This window comes from Pongo pygmaeus, chromosome 3 (genome assembly GCF_028885625.2).
Source record: "Pongo pygmaeus isolate AG05252 chromosome 3, NHGRI_mPonPyg2-v2.0_pri, whole genome shotgun sequence".
Lineage (NCBI taxonomy): Eukaryota > Metazoa > Chordata > Mammalia > Primates > Hominidae > Pongo > Pongo pygmaeus.
In genome coordinates, this window is record NC_072376.2 from 63,398,210 (window position 1) to 63,410,455 (window position 12,246).

The 12,246-nt window shown below is 42.9% G+C and overlaps 1 long non-coding RNA gene across 29 annotated transcripts in view; it reads right to left on the bottom strand.

Annotated features, from left to right (window-relative positions):
- Positions 1–11,675, bottom strand: part of LOC129027787 (uncharacterized) — a 61,758-nt gene extending 50,083 nt beyond the window's left edge. For 6 of the 29 annotated variants that reach the window (XR_010126258.1, XR_008498698.2, XR_010126249.1 and 3 more), the window contains exons 1-2: positions 5,218–5,382; positions 529–591 (exon numbers count right to left, since the gene is read on the bottom strand). This is a non-coding gene — a long non-coding RNA (uncharacterized LOC129027787). The other 23 variants (XR_010126253.1, XR_010126267.1, XR_010126247.1 and 20 more) reach the window with 10 other exon arrangements.
- Between the last annotated feature and the right edge of the window lie 571 nt (positions 11,676–12,246).

The following is a 12,246-nucleotide window of genomic DNA, read 5'->3' on the forward strand; positions in this document are numbered from 1 at the left end:
TATCAAAAAACAAGTTGCAATTTATACAGCACAAAGTCTCTCTTCTTACCTTGACAGTAGCTTCATAGACCATAGATCTTCAAAAAACACCAAGGGTTTTCATAATAATGGTGAAGAAAGAATCAACTTGGATAAAATTAAGTAGTTTGTCTTTTTTTTTTAACGCTACCATATCCCAATTGTCTAGCATTCCACTATCCAGAATACAGCCTGCCTGAAATGTATTGATTTTTCCTTCCTATATTCATTTAACAAGTATGTACTTTTGACAACTACTCTGTGTCAGGCACTGCCCTGAATGCTGAAGATACAATCAAAAATCCCCTCATGGAAATATTCCAGTGCTGGAGAAAATATACCCATTAAATACAATATCTCAGACCTATGGAATTACAAGTAGTCTGGTATAATCTATTGGAAAACTGTAAGTGTCATGAAAACGAATATAGGGTCCCAGAACCAATCACGGAAGTGTTTGTTATCTTACGATATGCCTTTACCTGGAGCTTGGAGATGAATAAGAGTTACCTTAGCTGAATAGTGGAGGAAATTGGTGCGGTCTTAGCACAGGGAACAGGATTTGCAAGGATCCTGCATTGGAAGGAAGAAAATAAGAAAGAATCAAATGAGGACCTTTCGTGGGATAGGAAGGAAGAGATTGGTGACAGTCACACTTGGCACACAGATTCTATTTGTCTTCACACAGATAAAGGAAAATGGTGCTGTCCCTCTGGCAAATTAACTTTTTCACTGCCCAGAATTTCTACAACCTTAAATTCCCTAACAGCTAATCTACTGCCCTTCTTTCTCCCTGACTTCAGATATAATTGAAGAGCTTGTCTAAAGTCTTCCTGTCTTTGTTCCAATGTCCTGAACGTACATACTGGATATGTCAGATGTAGGAAAAAGAAAAAGCTGAGATGGGGATGGTGGTGGAGGGTATACTCTAACAAGCAAAGTGAACATAGGAGAGTTAGAAAATCTATGTTTTATAAAGTGCAAATATGTATCAAAAATGAGTATATTATGTTAGTGATTTTTTTTTTAGATTCACCATAATGATAAATGCTGAAGAATTTGGAGAAGCAAGAGACGAAACACATTACAGATCAAGAACATCATTTTTTTGTTTTGTTTTTTGTTTGTTTGTTTTTGAGACGGAGTCTCACTCTGTCCCCCAGGCTGGACTGCAGTGGCGTGATCTCGGCTCACTGCAACCCGAGTAACTGGGACTACAGGCGCCGGCCACCAGGACCAGCTAATTTTTTTTGTATTTTTAGTAGAGACGGGGTTTCACCGTGTTAGCCAGAATGATCTCAATCTCCTGATCTCGTGATTCGCCCTCCTCAGCCTCCCAAAGTGTTGGGATTACAGGCTTGAGCCACCGTGCCCAGCCAAGAACACCTTTTTAAATGATTTTTTTTTTTGGTAGTCATTTTCTAACGTGCAAATGGTTTAGTATTAACCCTAGGTATTCAAAATTGCAATGCTTACATATTTTTTACCAGCAGGGACAAATAATACAGATTTTTTATTTTTATTTTTGAGCTTCAGTTTCCATATGTGTAACCTAGATGTACACACTGCAGTGCCTTCGGTTAGATGTTGATAGTATGTCTGCATACACATACATATGTACACGAAAACACAAATAAATAGATCACCGGTTGCAAATTACAAGTAGGGACTCTGGACAAGATGGAGTTATGTGACTTGCCAACATGCATTCATAAATTTTAAAAAATTGAACTAAAATTATTGTACCATATACATTCATGACTCAGTGTGCCTTTTATGAAAAAGTGGGAAAAGTGAAGTTCTTGACTGTGGAAGTGAGAATTATTGGTTTGGTTTCACTCTCCTGTATGACGTAGCTCTATCAGTGGTAACACAAACAACTTAACTGTTTAGGCAAATTTTCACAAATTCAGGATATTAAGCAGGGTTTAAGAGGGATTTTCTGATGACTGCTGATGTTCTTGGCCAGAAATCAAGGGATTCTCATACTTTTCTTTCTCTCCATGTTTCTTATCTTCTTATCGTGCCCCTCCTCTACCAGCATTGCAGCTTCCTTCCCTTACAGTCACAACTTTCATCCCTCTGTCCCCTGCAGAACCTTTCTATGTCCTTTTATTTTCTATCCCTTTAGTAAGAAATTAAATCATATTTTTAAATAAATTTAATCAATTCAGTGCAGTTATACATTTTTATATTCTACATAAAGATAGTATATTTTTGGTATTTCTGACAATAACCTCTGAAAACATTAAGTTATCCCTTAACTACCTATGTTTAATATCATTTTCCTTCTGATTCAGTGACCTTAACAAAGAAATAGGCTATCCACCCTGTTTATGTATTCGTAATTTTAATTCATCCTACACATATTTTTAAATTTCTATGAATCAGGCCTTAGGCTGTGGGTACAAACATAAACACAATCATTGAAACAGATGATGTTTCCAGAAAATAGACATTATACAATAGTCAGTTCTTTACTATGATGATGAAATCAATTCCTGGTTTCATCTTTTCTCCATCTAATAACTGTGACAATGATGTTTGCTGCATCTAGAGTCAGTATCATTCCCAGCATCAAATGTGTGTTTCTCTAGTAAGAGTGAATACAGCCATCATAATGTGGATTGCAAAACTCAGTGAACACTGCTACCTCTGGACACTGGAGAAGAGAAGCATATTGGGTGCAAGTCTGTGGGGAAATGGGGAGGAGGGACAAGGAGAACAGTTGCATTCCCTAAGAGAAAATTAGAAAAAGTATGCTGTTTTAAGAGTTGTTCAAACTATGGTGGTGGGGTGGGGAATACGTGTGTGTATGTGTGTGTGTATATATAGACATGTACGTATATATGTTAGATACATATGTATATATGTGTGTGTGCCTGTATATGTGTGTATGTATGTATGTGTGTTAGATACGTATGTATGTATGTGTGCATGCATATGTGTATGTGTGTTAGATTCACATATGTGTGTGTGCGTGTATATGTGTGTGTGTATACAGAAAACGTTCTATGTAAAACATAATCGAAGCTATCATTATCAGATAGGTACTTCCCTATGTTAGAGGCTGCCTACCTCTGGAGCAGGGGACAATAATTCTGGAGAAATACATGTGCTTCCAAAGCTTTGGCTTTAAAAGTGCACGTGGTTCTTTCAGATTTTGAGTGAAACTCTTACTATCTCACTGGCACAGATGTCATCAGAGACGGGCACATCTTCATGTCCGCCACTCAGCTGACCAGTAAGGCACTTTACTGCCTTTTGGGTATTATCTCTAGATTCCTCCATTCAATAAAGGTCTTAAATTGAATTATGGGTGGCCGTTTTTCTCAGTAATAAGCCGGTGTTTCATGAGTACGGGAGTAGTTACAGGTCCAGAAATGGGCATTTCCTGTTTCCTTTCTTTGAAAATGGCAAGTACACATTATTATGCTGGGGCAAGAGAACTAGAACATGCTGAAAAGATAAACATTGTTTTTCCACCTAAAAGATAAACATTTTTTTTTCCACCTTCTCCCATTTTCTGACCTCACCTGTTCCCCGTCTGACCTCTGGCGGGCTTACTCGGGATGTCGAGGAAAATGTAAAGTATGTAAAACCGGCTCCTTAAGTAGTATTTGTACCCCTAACGGTGGATTTCTGAGAAAAAATCCAGAAGACTAAGAAATGCATATCTAATGAATAAATTTCAGGGAAATTGGAAGGTTTGGATAGAAAGGAAAGCACCGTTTACATACATAAGCATACTGTGACGGATCAGGGCAAGCACTCCAGTGTCACCCTCTTCCTGTATCTATACACCTTGTACAATGCAGTCCAGGGCTGTGAGGACTTCGGCGGACAAAACGCTGAGGAAAGCAACCTGCCTCCAAATCCAAGGCGTGAGATTTACATTGCAGCCTTTGTGATGCTGCTTAGTTAACTGGCTGTATTTATGCAGATATTGTAGACTTACTTCCTTTTAAGTTTTCCCCCTTTCGTGACTGAAATCATGAATTCCTAAAAATAAATAGCAAACCAAAGGACAAAAAAAAAAAAAAAAAAGCCAGAACAGGTTTACCTAACGGGAAGCCTGGAAGGGTTGGCGTTGGAGAAGCCGCTGGGAAGCGGGGCAGGCAGCAGAGAGCCGCCCACCGGTCTCCGGGTCTCTGCCCCGGGCTCTTTCCAGCCCGGCCTTTGGGTAACTGGGGTGGGGGAGGGCGGCCGGCTTTCAGATCGCGTCTCCCGCAGGTTTAGGAGCCCGGTAGGCCGTGACTGAAAGACCGTGGCAACAGCGGTCAACTGCCCTTTTAGAGCTCATTTTGGGGGAGAATGGTAGCAGCAGAGCCACTGCCGCCCTGGCTCTTGTAGGTGGGTCTGGAGTGTCACGTAGGCACCCCAACTCGCGCCGGGGGCCGTGGTCCGCAGACTCCCACTTCATTGCCCCGGAGGCCTGAGCCCGCCCCACCCGGCGGTGGCTGCACCTTTCCCGAGAGTCGGGGCAGCGGCGGCTAGAAAGTTGAGGCAGCCTAACCGCGTAGCGCTGAAACAACCATTCACAAATGCAAACCCCTGTCTTCCGTGGATAAACGGTGGCGGCGCGCGTCCGAGCGTCCCCGAGGGGCTGTGGGGAGCCCCCGGGGAGAGCAGGAAAAGAAGCGGGGTGGCGGTGGCTAGGAGGCGACTGAGCCTTCTCGCCTGGCCGGCGGAAGAGGGAGCCGGGTCCGGGCGCGCCGAGCCGGCCGCCCCTCGCGCAGTTCCTCGGCTGCGGCGCGGGGTTCGCCCCGCTTCTCCCCAGCAGCACCCGGCTGGGTGCCCCCGGCACAGCACAGTGCGGCAGGCGGCAGCGTCCTCCCCTCGCCTCCCCCACATTCCCTCACGTCAGCCAAGGAGGCAGCCCCGGCGCCCCCGCCCGGCCCGGCCCGGCGCCCCCGCCCGCCCGCCCGCCCGGCCCGGCCCGGCCCGGCCCGGCGCCCCCGCCCGGCCCGGCCCGGCGCCCCCGCCCGCCCGCCCGCCCGCCCGGCCCGGCCCGGCCCGGCCCGGCCCGGCGCCCCCGCCCGCCCGCCCGCCCGCCCGGCCCGGCCCGGCCCGGCCCGGCCCGGCGCCCCCGCCCGCCCGCCCGCCCGGCCCGGCCCGGCCCGGCCCGGCCCGGCGCCCCCGCCCGCCCGCCCGGCCCCGCGCCCCCGCCCGGAGCGCCCCGACCCGGAGCGCCCCCACCTGGTGCGCCCCCGCCGGGTCCCGCCGCTCAGCCCCGCCACGCTGCAGCTGGAGCTACCGCCGCCGCCGGTCCCGCAGACCGAGGAGGAGGAGGAGGAGGCGGAGGAGGAAGAGGAGGAGGCGGAGGCGGAGGAGGCGGAGGCGGAGGCGGCGGCGGCGGCGGAGGCGGGGGGGGGGGGGGGGAAGCCGGAGAAGGAGGCGCGGGGAGGGGGGATGGACCCGGGAGGAGGAAATAAATAAACAATAACCTCCGCGCCAGTAAGAGCGAGGGAGAGAGCAAGACGCGACCAGAGAGCCACCGAGGCCGGCTCGCGCGCCTCTGAGAGGCTGTCCGCGTGCGCGCGTGTGTGCGTGAGTGTGGATTTGCCTGGACTGGAGCTGGAAAGTCCAAACTAAAAGTGTTGCTCTCGCCGGGTGCCGAGGCCGCGGCGGAGGCTGCCCAACTTCCCCGGGCCAAGTGAGTGGCGTTGCCAGCGCCTTTGGCGAGGCGGCGGCCGCTCGGCCCTGCGCCCGGGCACGGCGGCGGCCGCTCGGCCCTGCGCCCGGGCACGGCGGCGGCCGCTCGGCCCTGCGCCCGGGCACGGCGGCGGCCGCTCGGCCCTGCGCCCGGGCACGGCGGCGGCCGCTCGGCCCTGCGCCCGGGCACGGCGGCGGCCGCTCGGCCCTGCGCCCGGGCACGGCGGCGGCCGCTCGGCCCTGCGCCCGGGCACGGCGGCGGCCGCTCGGCCCTGCGCCCGGGCACGGCGGCGGCCGCTCGGCCCTGCGCCCGGGCACGGCGGCGGCCGCTCGGCCCTGCGCCCGGGCACGGCGGCGGCCGCTCGGCCCTGCGCCCGGGCACGGCGGCGGCCGCTCGGCCCTGCGCCCGGGCACGGCGGCGGCCGCTCGGCCCTGCGCCCGGGCACGGCGGCGGCGGCTCCGCTCGCCCCGGGAGGGAGCCCGCGGCCAGGGCTGGACTCTCGCCCCGCCACCTCCACCGACTCTCTCCTCAGCCTCCACACCTGGCACCCCAGCAAGGTACGTGGCGCTTCCCGGCGCGCCTTCTTCCCTAGCACACCCCGCGCGGATTTTTGGCTGCCTAGATTCTTCACCTTCCCAGAGTGGTCATCATTTGTCAAACTTTACCTCCACCTCGCACATGCCAGCGGCTGCTGCAGCCGCCCTCCCTGGCAGCGTGGGCTCCGGTCGCTGATGGGAACCGAGAGGAGGGTGGGGCGGGGGGGAGGATCTGCTGGCAGCGGTGGTTCCCATCTGGATTAAGATCGCATTTCGGAATAACTCGCAGGTCTTGCCTTCCGGGGGTGTCCTTCATTATGATGTTCCCTGTGATGCTGGTAATGGTTTTCCTTGCTCCTTCTGCACGGAAGGACGTACAAGTTTGCAGGAGAAGGTACATGAAAAGCAGGTGAAGTTTGCAGCCACTTGACTCCAAGAGAGGAGTCACCCTTTCTCTGCAGTAGCAACTATGGTTTTGAAGCAGCGGCGGCGGCGGCAGCGGTGACAGAGGCCTGGCCGGTGGCGGCAGCTGCACGTTGTCCCCTCTGTGACTGGGAGAAGGAGGAAAAGTGGGGCTGCCTCGTCGGAGAGCGCAACTCGGGAGCTGCCTGCAAAGACGCTGCGGGGGAAAATGCTAAGGGCTCCCAGATCCTTGGTAAATCGTGTTTGGAGAGGCATGATTTCCTTTTGTGATATTTATGTGCTTAATAACAGACACGCTTAAAAATCTCTTTAAAACTTTTATGCATACGATTTCCATTTCTAGATTAGGTGAACGACTCTGAAACCTCTTAGATAAATGCCAAAATCAGTAAGATCGGAGCGGTGTGCAAACCTGCAATGAATTGCCCAGTGCCTTCTTGTTTGTAACGTATCACCTACTGGGAAACGTATCTTCCGTGCCATACTATTTTAGTAATAGTTATAGGTTCATTATTTTTTTTTTTTTTCTTACGGTGAAGTAGGAAGTTTTTAGTGAAACGAAAATTTAGAAGTCATAGTAAGTTTCCAAGCAACGTGCTTGAGCCTTTTGAAGCCACCTGCTGAATTAGTTCATGTTACTTTTCAGAGGTTACCACTTTGGTGCAGGAGATGTAGACATATCCAGCAGATGGAGCAGTGGAAAACTATACTGGAACCTGCATAACACTCATTTATCCCAATGTAATCACAAAGAGGCCAAATAAATGTGTATGGAGCTCACTTTAGGGGAGACACTGGTTTTACTGTCATATTTGGAAAAAATTTTGTGTCTACTGAAATATGATTGGAATATATCTGTAGAAAGTTCAATTCTTTAGGCTTCTTTTTCATTCATAAAGCATTTGAAAATTTTTTGTGCATATTAGAGTACAGGATGATTCATTCATGTCAGAAATGTCAACTGGTCCTTTGGTTATATATTGTGGTGACTCACAACACCATGAAAAACAATGCCTTCTGCCATAATAAAAGTCTAATTATTGCGTTATAGTTTAAAAGTATAAAAACTTGCATTTGAAAGTAAGCAAACATCATTTTGAATACTTTTTAGCATTCTAAATGCAACTGAATTTGTGTTTTGCAAAGTTAAGATAGCTAAATACACATTTCTTCAAATAATTTACTGCAGCTTAAATTGAAGGCAAAAGTTAATAAAACGTTTTAGTCATTCTTGTGAATTGATGTTCCTTCTTCCCCAAAATTTCATGAAATTTAGATCTGGTGTGATCTGGTCACATTCATTTTACCTTCAGAGACAAAGACGAAATTCTTCAAAAGCCACTTTAAAAAATCCTTACATTGATATATTATGCTAACAATAACATCAGGAGAGAATCTGCCTTCCTACAAAATTTTAAAACTTTGCAATCAGTCATGCATCTGAAAAAATAGCTTTAAAGTGAACAGAGACAAATGGGCTGCCCATTTCACAGGCAGAACGGCAAAGACTTAGGCACCTGCTTTGTTGCACCGTTTCAGGAAAGAATCTGGTTCTTCAGTCTAATCTGCTCATCTCCCATCTCTTGCTCCTTTCATTGTGTTTTGTCATAGATTTTACCGTGGCAGAGAACTGAGCTTAACTACTCTGAAAAAAATCCTATTAGGTCTTACTTTAATGTCATTATTTAGCAATTTAAAAGTTACAGCCATACAGCAAACATTTTAATGAATTTAGAGACACACACGATGCCATTGAAAAAATGTAGCACTAGCAATCATTTGAATTAAACATGCTTTACACTGAGGGCACATGTTTATAAAATATATGTGACTGTTTTCTAAATCTTCAGATAACGTCTGTAGCAAAGTATTTACTTATGCATTCTGAAAGTATATTTCTTTCACATTCGCATAATATCCAAGAAGGCTTGGAACTGCCAGTGTTATAAAATAGTATAACTACCTTTCTGAAAGAACTAATTTTATCCTGCCTGTTGCCACACAGATTAAATGATTATAGATTTTTCTAAATTTATTCCATCCTAAATTTATGCCCCTTTACACAGGCAAGAACAAAAGGGTTTCAGTGTAAGATGCTGAAAGTTTTATGCCATATTTAAATGTTTAAAAATATGAATACCAGACATTTACTAATGTATCATCTCTATTAAATGTGTTAAATTCCTCCAATATAACTCTTATTGATAGTTTACAAATCAGCTGGTCAAAGCAATGTTAATGTAGTAAAATAGGTTAAACGTAGGTATATTATGGTCATTGCTCATGTGATATATATCTTCAGAGAAAACCGGGTGCCTTGTAAGTTTTTCTGCAAACTCAATATAAATGAAATGCTGATAAGATTGACATAATTTTGATATAACTTTGACATATATATTTCTACATATTTTGAGACTTTAAAAATATAATCACTAAATACTCTTTGTACAGTACTGAGCGTTTTCAGTTAAGTTTACTGGACTGATACAATCCTGTAATATGCTACTGAAGTTGAGTTCAAGTTTGTGGAGGGAAATATTGGATACATACATACATACATACATACATACATATATACATACACACATGGGTCATCAGTTTTCACTGGGAATCTTGGTAATGGGAGTGGCAATGTGCCTATTGAAGAATTTTGGAAAATAGTCTAATCATCAACTTTAAATTCTCATTTTAAAAACGTGATCAAAAATAGATATCTGTTAAGTAGAGGATCTGTATTTAACCTAAGCCTCATGGTAATAGTTGAAGCTTGGCATTCACCAAGTGTTTGCACTTGTTATTACAGTAATTTTAATGCACTTTCTGCATTATTTGTATTTTCATTCCATCTCCTTAGGACATTGTTCTAATAGAGCTATAATATAGCTCTATTAGGTAGTTTTCTTCCAGCAGCATAAAATGTAGCCACTGAGTTTAGACTTAAATATAAAACCGCAATTACATTTGCACCAACCTAATATTTCAACTGAATTAAGTTTTTGAAACTCATATAGAGGGATTGAGAGATTATGAAGAAACAGAGATTTCGTTTTTTTCTCCATTAAGTTATCTTCTGGGAGGTAACATGGGTTTATCAGTCAGTGACGATCAAGCAAAAGATGAAACCTTTTATTCTTTAGTTTCTGTCTTGTCACCTGCCTGTTTGGTTTCTCTTAGTGTCAAGTATGACTGAGCATGACTTTCACTTATAATTTATAGAAAAGGCATATATGTTTGAAACTTGGGTGTTTTATTGGGAGGCACCATTAGTTTTTAATAAGAAGAAAAAGTTTTTAGCACTATATATAAGGAAAAAATCATAATATAAAAAAATTATTCTAGATGAGTACAGCAGTGAAAAATGTATCTTGGGATATAAATTTTAGCAGAAATGATGAGGATGCAAGATTTATCCCAAATCATATTTCCAACTTTGAGTATTACTGTAATTTAATTTTTATATATTAATGCTGTATTGGGTACAAACACCTTTACCATTAACTCTCTTTAATTACCACTTCTTTGTATAAAAGTCTACCAAGAATATAGCTTAATTATATATGTATAATATGATTGTTTTCTGGCATATGTTATATGATATATATCTCATAAAACATATTTTTAACATGAGTACAGTTTTGCTCATACAATATTCAGGGATAGATTTTATCACTGATTATCCCAAATTTTTTTTGAAGCCCCAGAGTCCTCAGATAATTTTCTATATGTTACTGTATAGGACAGTTCTGCCATATAGCTTTAGAGATATTTAGTCATAGAAATATAATTGGGTAAGCCGCCCTACTATTCACGTAATTACCATGAAACTTGTGATAACCTCTAAATACAATATGTTATATAAACTGTTTATATTGTTACCAAGGGATTAAAACCATGGGACAAGACAAACATAGTCGTTCTTTATAGTGGTCAAAAACTATCTTTCATGCTTTAAAGGACTTATATTTAGAACTTATTATGGAAAAAGGTGGATGGATCAAAAGTGGATATCAAGTGTGTGAAAAATTATTTACCAGAATCACACTTACTAAGTATTATAATAAGCATACCTTTCTAATTATTATTTTCCAAAGGTAGGAGATTGGAGAGGCATAATTAAATGTACCTGATATTATTAGAATAAAACAGTTGTCTAACTAGCATTTTCATTCTGATAGGAATATGTTTCATGATTTTGATTATTTCACAGCACCCTTAACAAATAGAATTATACTGTGTTTTCCAATATGAATATCTTAAAGGTTTTGAAATGTATGATTGATTATGATTATCAGAACTTTGTGCCTAAACTAAAGGCAGCTAGCAGATAGAATACTGTTGGCAAACTGAGAGGCTGAATACTGGTGTTGCAAAAAGTTTAAATTGATGTTACTTCCTATATTCCCCCAAATCAGTATTATTACCACTTTGCTAGTACTTTTATTATGAATATAAATTATATTAGATTCTTATTCAACTTTCCATGCTTAAATTACAGTATGTTCAAGAACTTGCTTTAGTAATAAATATTGATAATTATTGTGTGACAGAGAACTTTACTGGTAACATTAGATTTAGAACGTTATTATGCAAAACAGACAATAAAACAATCTCTACTCTGAGTCTATAGAATTTACTAAATTAGTGCCCATGGGCATGTGAGAACAAAAAGTGTCCATATGTCAGCTTCAACTATATGACAGAGGGAGAAAAGTGAGGAGATACCTTTCCATGAATGTCTTCCCTCCAGTTTATACCACCAGTTTTCTAAATAAACTTTATTTTAACATTTTTTAAACCCGGACACTTTTAATGAGAACCAATCACAGTCACAAATATCAGTGTATTAATGGATTGCATCAGTACTTTATATTTTTTCATCTTATAGCTCAATCTATCATTCATTAAGCAGAAAGATTTATTCACATTACCTTTTTAAAAATACTTCAGCAGTTACATAGGCTGATTTTTAATAGTTGTCTGTTAAAAATAAAATAAAAATAATAAAAATAAAATAAAAATAAAATGAAAATAAAATAAAAAAATAAAAAGTAAGAATAAGTTGCTGATGCAGTTTTTAGGATTTAATTTTGTTATTTAGAAGATAAATATTTATAGGTTTAAGTTTTGATTGTATATAAAATTAACAGCAGCAAGAATAAATAATCCCAAATTTCAGCCAAAATGTCAACTAGAAATGATAAATTGGCTTTCTTGTGTATATGTGTGTGTGTGTGTGTTTTAATTTTCTGTATCAATTAATATGTACTATCAGTAGAATAGAATATTCTGAGAAGATAATAGTATCTTGTTGAACATAGATTTAAAGGTTAAGCAGTTACTATTGAAAAATAAGCATGCCAATTTACTTTCCATCTCTAAGCCTTTTTCTTAAAGTATATTTACCTAAATTTAAACAGCATCTATAATATTTATAAAAGTTTTTAAAACATAAATGTCAAATTAAGTGCTCAATAAATATTAGGATCTATCTATCTTTGATCTCTTCTTATTATCAAATAAAAATCAGTACACTGATATCTTTCTTTTAATAACAAATAGGTGCAAGATAGTCTAAGAGGTTAACAACCAGAAAATATTTGTTTTGCGTTGGGA